The sequence below is a fragment of the Lipotes vexillifer genome, unplaced genomic scaffold, assembly GCF_000442215.2.
Source record: "Lipotes vexillifer unplaced genomic scaffold, Lipotes_vexillifer_v1.1 scaffold1442, whole genome shotgun sequence".
NCBI lineage: Eukaryota > Metazoa > Chordata > Mammalia > Artiodactyla > Lipotidae > Lipotes > Lipotes vexillifer.
Genome location: NW_006797379.1, coordinates 1,709,625 through 1,720,893, shown reverse-complemented (window position 1 = coordinate 1,720,893; position 11,269 = coordinate 1,709,625). Strand labels below are relative to the sequence as shown.

Sequence of the window (11,269 nt, the reverse complement as noted above, 5' to 3'; positions counted from 1 at the left end):
AAAATAAAATAAAATAAATAAATAAATAAATAAATAAATAAATATATATATATATATATATATATATATATATATATATATATATATCAGAGGTAAGAGAAAGGTATATGTATTTTTAACCACCACTGACAGGAGAAGCTCACACTATAATTGCACGGATTATATGTACCAAAGAGATCATCTGTCATGTGACATTTTGAACCAAATAACAGAGTGTTCCCTGAAAAAAAAAAAAATCAATAAGCACAAAGAAGCAATTTCTCAACAGCTGAAACCACACAAACGTGACACGCTCCAGTTTCAAATGTGTTTCAAAATTCATATTATGTGCCACCAGAGCCTAATGTCATAATTAGTCATTTAACACAGAATAGCCGAAGCTACTTTCATATGGCAGATGTACTTGTTTTGTAGTCAGGTTGGCAATTATTCCACTTTCAAGATTTGGAGAGAAAAAAGTTGTGCACACACTCACGATTTTGCCACTGAGAGGAATAGTTAAAGACTGAATACAAGCCAAGCTGTGAGCAGTTACAGAATGACAGCAACAAACCTGATTCCTTTTCTATTTGTGCCCATGAAGGCCTCAATATTACAGTGTGACTACAGGTCTAGCACTTATAACTTGATAATAATTATGGTGTTAAACACTCATCATGAATCTTTTGCCCATAATCTGCCAACCTATCGATTTGGATGCCGTTTCTTTGCTATGAATCGTATGTGGTCAGAAAACAAATCCTGAGTAACCGAAGCCTTCAGCAGCTGGCATCACGTTGCAGACAATGCGATGCTGTCCAAACACGCACGGCCTTGCTAAGAACATATTCACATTTTAACACATCAAAGCCGATTATAGTTATTATAGTCATGACTAAAATGCACGTCTATGGTAAATCTTTTAAATACAATTTGAATTTATTTTTTTCTTCCATGATGTGCAAAAACCGGTCCTTTTTCATTGTAACCTGGCCCCCCACTGTACTGAAACTAGTTATCTCAGATCTTGACCATGGCCTTGTTTTACAGCCAGGAAAATTACAGCCCTGAGAGCTTCAGCACGGCCACCAATGAGCTGTCCTGCCTCCTTCGAAGAAAGGCTGGGTGTAAGAGGAGACAGCGGTCACAGTGTCCCCACACCACCTGGGAACGGAGCGGCGTCCCAGGTCTCTCGCGGGAGCGAGGTCCACGGCTCCTCGCTCTAGGCCTCCATCTGGGACCACCTGCCTCAAGAAAGCCGGGGCAGGATGTGGTTTGGCTCGGACAACCTCCTGGCTCACAAACGCAGGCCAGCCCGCTTTGTTTTCCACCCGGACACCCAGACACAGGATATCATCTCTTTGTCGGTTTTCTTGAGAAAAACGTGGTGGTCCCAGAGGGAGGATGACAACAAATGAAACACTCCTTCCTTCATGACGAGCAAAACAGGCAGCGAAGGGCGAAAAGGGGCCAACGTCATGCACCTCATTCCACAAGGAGCTAAACACATCCGTGTGTGGCTTTCGTGACCACATATTAAAGAGACATTCACATTTTCACCTTTACTCTCCCTGAAGCTCCCTCGAGAACTTCTTGTCTCATGTTCCTCAGTGGCAGAAAGATGATGAAATTTACCCCTGAGCCTGGGGGCAGGGGGAAACACGTTATTTCAAATCCCCTTGGGAGTTAAGAAACTAAAGTGAAATGAAACATCTCCTGGGCAGCCCTTGAGGTGTGCTGCCCACATGCCCCTTGAGGACAGACCTCCTGTCTTCAGCATCTGCCCCAGATCCTAGGTTGCTTTCAAGCTGAGGTCGCGCTCCCCTCGGCAGCCCCTGCCAATCACTGCCCTGGGGGGCAGGCAGGGAGCGTCAGCGCCTGGCCACTTCTGCCTGTTTCTGCCCATTTCGGCTCCTCCGTTGGGCAGCCTTGGCTCAGAAGCTCCCTGCCAGGCTGACTGGGACGAAGGGCATCGCAGACTGTGGCCCTCCCTGCACAGCTCCCCCACCCTTCCATCTTCCAGGGCTGCTACTTCCCCCACCACAAAGAAAACCTGTACCCCCACCTCCAGCTCAGCACCGCTGCCCACAGCATCCAACTGACAAACACCATCTCTGTATTCTTCCAGTCTCTCAGAGTGGTTGAATACTTCCATTAATAGCTAATATTTGTTAACTGATTAATAAGTATCAAACACTCCTCTGAGTTGCCCGACACATGTGATCTCACGCGTCCTTCCAAGGACACTAACAAAGAGGTATACCGTTGTGGCCTTCCCATTTTTCACAGGAGGAAACAAATGGATACCTGGGCATAGGGATTAAATAGGTTCCCCAAGGTCTTGGGGCTAATAAATGCAGACTCCGGCTTCTAGATCACTGGACACAAACTGCTCCAGGTCAAAGCCCGCTGAGTCCTGGGCACAGACCTCAGTAAGGACGTGCTGAATGTGGCTGGCCTGACCAGGCTCACAGATCACAGCAGAAGAGGCTGAATGAAATGACTTAGTAGAAAGACAAGGGCACAACAGGCTCTCTTCCAGCACACAATGTATTGTGGGGAAGGGGGAAGATCAGCTTTTCAATATTACCCATGCTACAGACGTTTTTACATATATAAAGAAAACTTAAATGAAAATATGATTTTAAAAGGTCATCATCGGGACTTCCCTGGTGGCGCAGTGGTTAAGAATCCGCCTGCCAATGCAGGGGACATGGGTTCGAGCCCTGGTCCGGGAAGATCCCACATGCCGCGGAGCAACTAAGTCTGTGTGCTACAACTACTGAGCCTGTGCTCTAGAGCCCGCGAGCCACAACAACTGAGCCCGCGTGCCAGAACTACTGAAGCCCGTGCGCCTAGAGCCCGTGCTCCGCAACAAGAGAAGCCACCGCAATGAGAGGCCCACGCACCACAACCAAGAGTAGCCCCCGCTCGCTGAAACTAGAGAAAGCCCGCGCACAGCAAAAAAGCCCCAATGCAGCCTAAATAAATAAATAAATAAATAAATAAATTTTTAAAAAAGGTCATCGTCAAATAAAAGTCGAATGGATGAGTTGAAAATCTAAAATGGAGAAGTTTAGTTATCATGCAACTTGTTCACATATGAAAACTTTTATTCTAAAAATTACCATTTTTATTTTAAACGACTACCATTGATTCCATTTCATGTTCTTCAATAAACTTTGGAAGATGGTACACATTCCTTAAGGGCTCCTTAAATAAAGATTTTATACAATGCATCAAATTTACTTTGTGCTATAAACTTGGAATGTTCTGCTCCCTGTTTTTGGACACGCCAACTTTTTTTTCACCTCGAAATTTATCAGCCTGAAGAATTCGTACATTTGGCGGGCATGTGAACCTAACTTTTTTTTTTCAATTCTAACTCTTACAATATGGTTTAAGAGCTCCAGTACTACCGATCACATTTTCTAAAACCTTAGAGACATTCTGTACTTAAATGCATGAACATAACAGGAGAGTGTTATATTTTGCGGTTAAGCATAGTAGCAATTTTCATTTATATGCCCAAACCTGGACTCATTCTGGAAGGGTGGGGGGGAAAGCCCCTACCCTGAGCTCCCCTTATGCCAGGTGCTCCTCATTATTAATAACAATATTCATAAAGTGTAGCTGGACTTAACATACATTATTATTTATTCATCCCTGTGCTCCCAGAGCTCCTCAGTACCTGGCACGTGAGAAAATAACTGCAGCCCTTACAAAAACTCTACTGTCTCCTTTCACAGATGACGAAGCTGCTTCAGGAACTGCCCTGGCCGTCTAGTGGTTAAGACTCCTTGCTTCCACTGCAGGGGGCGTGGGTTCGATCCCTGGCTGGGAAACTAAGATCCCGCATGCCGTGCAGCGCGGCCAAAAGAAAAATTATAGAGAAAAGAAGCAGCAGCAGCTGCGTCAGAGGCAGAGGAACCATCCGAGGCTGCTCCACTGCTCGCCATGGGCAGCGATCTGGGCCCAGCCACCTCCCCCCACCCAGAACCCCCGGTGCCGTTCATGACCCACGCTGGGAGCCGCCTGCGGAGAGGACCCGGGCCCAAGCGACCACTCTCCCCGCCTGACCGGAAGCACCGGCTCCTCCTACCTTCCAGAACATTCACTTGCCTGGCCCTTCTCCTCCCCTTCTGAACACTCCCTGTCAGTCTCAATGCCGGTTTCACTTTCAACACTGGAGGATCCAAGACTCCTCTCTCCTCTGACCACACTCTCGCCCCTGGCGATCTTGTCCAGTCTGGGCTTTGAAGGACCCCCAAATTCCTATCTCTAGCCTGGCCCTGCCCCTTGAAATCCAGACTCACCTCCTCAATCTGCTTCCCAGGGCTCAGTACAAAAACCTTAGGGTCACCCTTCTCTCCTCTCTCCCTCTCTCACAATACACACATCCAGCCTTCTCAGCAAATCCTGGGGGCTCTAACTTCAGAAATATCCAGAATCTGACCACTTCTCCTCTGGTCTCCCCTGGATTCCTGCATTGGCCTCCAAACTGCCCTCCCTGATTCCACCCTTGCCCCTTGCAGTCTGTTCTCAACACTGCAGCCAGAAGGAACCAGCGAGAGCATCCCCGGCCAAATCACTCCACTGCTGCCGCGAAAACTTCCCATCTCACTCAGAGTCCCAGGGCTTACAGTGGCCCCGTGACCTCTAAGCCCATCCCCTGCTGCTCTCCCTTGGTTGTCTCCTCTCCAGCACAGTGGTCTCTGTTGTTTCTCCAATGCCCCAGGGACTTGCCCTCCTCAGGGCCTTTGCATGTGCTATTTATTGCCTCTGCCTGAAAGGCTCTCCCACAGATCCCCACAGGGCTCCCCTCCTCACTTCCTCAACTCCTGACTTAAAGGTTACCTTTTCAGTGAGGCCTTTGCTGGCCTCCCTATCACAAACTGCAATATCATTCCCAACACTCATATTCCCCTCCCCTGCTTTTTTTCCCTCCAAATACTATATAACTTACTCATTATATGTAAGTCACACAAGAGCAAGGATTTTTGTCTGATTTGTTCAGTGTCTTCCCTGGTGCCTGTAACACAGCGAACACGCAATAAACGTTTGATAAATGAATGAAAGAAACTCAAAAAGCTTAAATAACTTGCCCAAGGTGGGAGAGCTCAGCTCTGACCCCCAAACCAGCGCTCTGAGTCACCATCTGCGATAAAATAAAGATGCTTTATCACTGAACACTCAGATACCTACAGACCTGATAAAAATTCAAACCAAGTTACACAGCAAGGGGTCCATTAACCCAGCTCATTTGCTGCTTTCATTAACCTGATATTCTCTTGGAAGACTAGGGGGATTTAATAAACTACAATTTAGAAAAAGTAACATACACCTGGGAGCTACCCCAATCACAAGAAGCTGAAGGATGAATGCACCTCAATCCCTGAGGAGAAGTAAACAAATCAGATCAAAATACATACTTTTCCATTTTAAATAAACTTTTAACAATCTGAGAAATAAACAAACCAAAACCCCTACTATTAACATTTTAGCATTTTTTTCCCCCTATACACACTGTTTGGTAGTTTGTGTAACATGCTACATATATAATTATGTACCCTGCATTTTCACTCACAGCATACGTATTTTCTATATTACTGTGTACATCCTTATAGCCCCCAAATTTAAGGCTATGTGGTATCTTGTCAGCAGGCAATGAACTCTAAGCTGGTAAAAAAACAAAGAACATAAGCATCAATTCAACATGGAAGCCTGAGACCGCTGCTCAGCATGCCATCCTCAAATCGACTGCTAGCTCCACCACTGAACTTGACCCAGCTGCATTTCCCAGGGGCCAGGAGGATCAGTTCCTTTGGCAATCCTCGGGCCATATCGCTTCTGGAAGTCACAACTTAAGACCACGGGTTATTTAAGTGGCCACTGCCACCACCGTGCAAAGAATAAGGGCTAAGTTTCCAACGGTGCCAATAACCACAAGTGTGGGGAAACAAGCAACAAAGATAGTCACCCATTCAACAAATATGGAAAAGCACCGCTGTGCACCAGGCACTGAGGACACAATGCTGCACAGAGGCCATGGGGAAGAGGGACATCGTCAAATAGCCACAAAAACAGATTTTAAATCACAAGAATGACAAGTGCTACTGAGGAGAGAAATATCGCACCACAAAGACTCACAGAAAACGGGTGTTTATAAGAGTCAGGAGGTTGAGGATGGTTTCCCAGGCAGAGAAGGCATTAATGGGGTGCAGGGAGGGGAGGTGGGAGACAAGGCCAGAAAGAAAGGTGGGGGTCGGCAGCCCATGGGCTGACCACGTTCAAGAGTTTAGTCTCCAGCTTAAACCAAGGGAAAGGCCAAGGAAGGATCTTTAAAGTATGTGCAGTACCTGGGGAAAGGAATGTGATCAGATTTGTATTTCGAGATCATCACTGGAGCCTGAACGGGAGGCAAAAGCAGGACGGCCGCCGGAGCAGAGTCCCAGGAGGAGTTTGCCCCAGGAGACGTGCCGGGCGGTGTCCTACACCCAGGCCCTTCCATCAACACTGCCTCCGAGGCCCTCCACCTCCTCTCGCCTGCACCCACTTCTTTCCTCCTCCACTCTTCTCTCCTCCCGCGCTGCTTCTCTCATTGGCTCTGCCGCTCTCCAGGCCAACCACAGACAGGCCTAATGGTGACACCTCCCTGTACCTGCACAGTGGGCAGGGCTCCCCTAAATCCCAGCCATGCCCAACACAACACAACGCAGATGACAGAATCTGACCACGGGAGAGATGACTGGAACACCCAGGACAGGCTGGAGAACTATGGCGTAAGGAAAAGAGGATGGGAAAGTGGTTGGTTGTTTGCTTTTATTTAAAGGCTTTTTTAATGTGGACCATTTTTAAAGTCTTCATTGAATTTGTTACAATATTGCTTCCATTTTATGTTTTTTGGTTTTTTGGCCGCGAGGCATGTGGGATCTTAGCTCCCCAACCAGGGATGGAACCCTCACCCCCTGCATAGGAAGGCGAAGTCTTAACCACTGGACCACCAGGGAAGTCCCTGTTTGTTTGTTTTTAATTTAATGGAAAACAAGAACAAGAGTTAGGAATTCTAAAACATACCAATGCTGGGACTCACGAGCAGAGATACAGGTGGGTCTGGGGTACAGCCTGGATGTCGGGATTTGATAAAGCTCCTCAGTGGATACTTAAGTACAACCAAAGGTGAAACCCAGTGGCATTATTTTTTTAACTTTTTATTTTGAAATAATTATTTACTCACAGGAACTTAAAAAAATAGTGCACAGAGCCCCATGAACCCTTCACCCAGCTTCCTCCAGTGATGGTATCTTGTATGACTATAGTACAGTATCAAAAGGAAGAAACTGACATGGGTATAATACTGATAACTACACTATGCATCTTACTCAGCTCTCATCAGTTTTTGCATGCCCTGATTTGTGTGTGTGTGTGTAACTCTATGCAATTTGATCCAACGTATAGATTTGCGTAACCACCATCACAATCAAGATACAGACAGAACTGTTCCATCTCCACAAAGTAACTCCCTTGTGCTACCCTTTTATAGTTCCACCAGTCCTCTCCCCGCCCTGTCACTGTCCCACAGCAACCAGTAATCTGTTCTCCAACTCTGTAATTTTGTCATTTGGAAAATGTAATATAAATGGAATCATATAGTATATAACATTTGAGATTGGCTTTATTCCCAAAGCACAATGCCCTTGTGATTCATCCAAGTTGGTGCCTGTATTCATTCCTTTTTATTGCTGAGTAGTATTCCATTGAATGGATGGACTGGAGTGTGTTTTTTGTTTTTAACCTCTTTATTGGAGTATAATTGCTTTACAATGTTGTGTTAGTTTCTGCTGTATAACAATGGAGTGTGTTTAACCATTCACCCACTGAAGGACATTCAAGTTGCTTCCAATTCGGGGCTATTATAAATAAAGCTGCCATGAACATTCTGGTACAGGTTTTTGTGCAGACATAAATTTGTATTTCTCTGGGATGCATGTCCAAGAATACAACTGTTGGGTCACGTGGCAAGTGCAAAGTTAGTTTTATAAGAAGCTGCCAGACTATCTTCCAGACTGGGTGAACCCTTTTACATTCCCACCAGCAGCGTCTGAGAGAACCAGTTTCTCTACACCCTTGCCAGCATTTGGCATTACTACGATTTTTTGTTTCAGCCATTCTAGTGCTCATTCTAATAGATATTAGAATACATAGTACTACCTCATTGTGATTTTAATTTTCATTTCTCTAATGGCTAATGATGTTGAACGTCTTTCCACGTGCTCATTTTCCATCTGTATATCCTCTTCAGTGAAATGGCTGTTCACATCTTTTAACCATTTTTAATCGGATTTTTTGACTGCTTACTATATTGCATTTTGAGAGTCCTTGATTCATTCTGAATACAAGTCCTTTGTCAGACATGTGGTTAGCAAATATTTTCTCTGAGTCTGTAACCTGCCTTCTCATCCTCTTCACAGGGTTTTTCACAGAAGTTTTAAATTTCTTCTGACAGAAGAAACCTGACTGATTTTTTTTCCTTTAATGTTCTTTTGGTGTGATGTCTAAGAACTCTTCACCTAGGCCTAGGTCCTAAAGATTTTCTCTTGTGTCTAATTCTCAAACTTTTATAGTTTTATGTTTTACAATTAAATCTATGATCCATTTTGAGATAATTTTTATAAGGTATAAGGTTTAGGTAGAGGTTCATTTTTGCCTCTGGCTGTTCAACTGACCCAGTACCATTAGATGAAAAGACTCTTTGCTTTATTGGATTGCTCTTGTACCTTTGTCAAAGATCAGCTGGATCTATTTGTGTGGGTCTATTTCTGGATTCTCTATTCTGTTCCATTGACCTCGGTGTCTATCCCTCCACCAATACCACACTGTCTTAATTACTTTAGCTATTAAAGTAAGTCATAAAATCGAATAGATGCCTTCTACTTTGTTCTTCTTTTTCAAACTTGTTTTACCTATTCTAACTCCTTTGATTTTCCATATAAATTGAAAAATAAGCTAGTCTACAAAAAAAAACACTTTACTGGGACTTTGACAGGAACTACAGTAAACCTATAGATTTGGGGAGAACGAACATCTTTACCTTGTTGACTTTTCCAATTCACGAACATGGTATCTGCCTATCCATTTATCTCGATCGTCTGTGAATACCTTCATCAACATTCTGTAGCTTCAGCACACACATCATGTCCATGTTTTGTTAGATTTATACCTAAGTATTTCAATTGTTTTAGGATTGATTATAAATGGTATTGTGCCTTTAATTTGTGTTTCCATATGTTCATTTCTAGGACAGAGAAATAATTCTTGTGTGTGGACCTTGTATCCTGTGATCTTGCTGAATTTACTTATTAGTTCCAGGAGTTATTTTGTAGATTTTTGGGATTTCCTACATAGAGAATCATGTCATCTGCAAACAGGGACAGTTTTATTCTTCCTTTCCAATTCGTATGCCTTTTATTTCTTTTCTCAGCATTGTGCTGACTAGGACCTCCAGTACTGTGCTGAATAAGACTAGTGAGAACAGACATCCTTGCCTTGTTCCTGTTCCTGGGGTGGGAGAAGCATTCAGTCTTTCACCACTTTTAGCATGATGTTTACTGTAGATGCTCTTTATCGAGCTGGGGAAATTCCCCTATATTCCTACTTTGCTGAGAGTTTTTATCATGAATCTGTGTTGAATTTTGTCAAATGATTTTTTTGCATCAATTGACAGGATTATGTGATTATTTTTTCCTCCTGTAGTCTGGTGATATAGTGGATTACATTCATTGATTTTCAAACAATGAATCAGCCTTCCATACGCAGAATAAACCTCACTTGGTCATAGTACGTAATTCTTTTTATATGTTGCTGGATTTGTCTTCCTAGTACTTTGTTGAGGATTTTTGTGTCTATGCCCTTGAGGGATATTGGTTTGTTGGGTTTTCGTACTGTCTGTCTGGTTTTGGTATCAAGTTGTAATGGCCTCATAAAATGAACAAGAAGGCATTCTCTCCTCTTGTATTTTCTGGAAGAGGTTATATAGAATTGGTGCCTGTTCTTTAAATGTTTAGTGGAAATCTCCAAAGAAACCATCTAGTCTTGGAGATTTCTTTTTTTGGAAGCTTTTAAATTATGAATTCAATTTCTTTAACAGTTATAGGACTACTGAGATTACCTATTTCATCTTGGATGAGTTTTGGTAGTTTGTGATATTCAAGAAATTGGTCCATTTCATCTAAATTGTCCAATGTATGTGTATAGAATTCTTTGTGGTATTCTCTTACTGTCTTTTTAATAGCTGCAGGATCTGTAGTGATAGCCCGTTTTATTCTTAATATTGCAATTTGTATCTTCTTTTTTATCTTTTTCAGTCAGCTTAAAGATTTAACCATTTTACTGATCTTTTTAAAGAACCAGCTTTTTCACTGATTTTCTCTGTTGATTTTCTGTGTTCAACTTCAATGATTCCTGCTCTTATCTTCATTATTTCCTTTCTTCTGCTTGCTTTGGTGGGGGCAGGGGATCTTTTCTCTTTCTAGTTTCTTGAGGTAGGAACTTAGATCATTGATTTCAGATCTTTCCTCCATTCTGACTTAAATATTTAGTGCTATAAAATTTCCTCTCAGCACTACTTTAGCTGTGTCCCATAAACTTTAATATGCTGTGTTTTCATTTTCATTCACCTTGATGTATTTTTAAAAATTTTCTTTGAGACTTCCCCTTTGACTTATGAATTATTCAGAAGTGTGTTATTTGATTTCCAAGTGTTTGGAGATCTTCCTGTTATCTTTCTGTTGTCGGCTTCTAGTTTGATTACATTATGGTCAGAGAACATACTCTGTATTATTTCCACTCCTTTAAATAAATTGAGGTCAGTTTTATGACCCAGGGTATGGTCTAACTTGGTAAATGTTTCATGAGTACTTGAAAAAGATGTGTTTTAGGCTCTTTTTTGAGTGGAGTGTTCTATAAGTATTAATTAGAACTGCTTGGTTGATAATGCTGTTCAGTTCTTCTATATCCTTGCTGATATCGTATTTAGTAGTTCTTTCAAATGCTGAGAGAGAGATGCTGAAGTTCCCAACTATTATTATTGTGGATGTGTCTGTCTTTCAGGTCTATCCGTTTTTGCTTCATGTACTTTGCAGCTCTGTTGTTTGGTTCATACATATTTAGGATTATTGTGTTTTCTTAGTGTAATGACATTTTCATCATTGTGTAATGTCCCTCTTTGTCTCAGGTAATTTTCTTTGCTCTCTAGTCTACTTTATCTGATATTATATATAGCCATTCCTGC

The 11,269-nt window shown here is 42.8% G+C and overlaps 1 protein-coding gene across 1 annotated transcript in view; it reads right to left on the bottom strand.

The window, feature by feature from the left end:
• The window catches only part of SH3KBP1 (SH3 domain containing kinase binding protein 1), a 358,145-nt gene that overhangs the window by 283,121 nt on the left and 63,755 nt on the right, over positions 1-11,269 (bottom strand). The gene's annotated exons all lie outside the window — the stretch shown is intronic.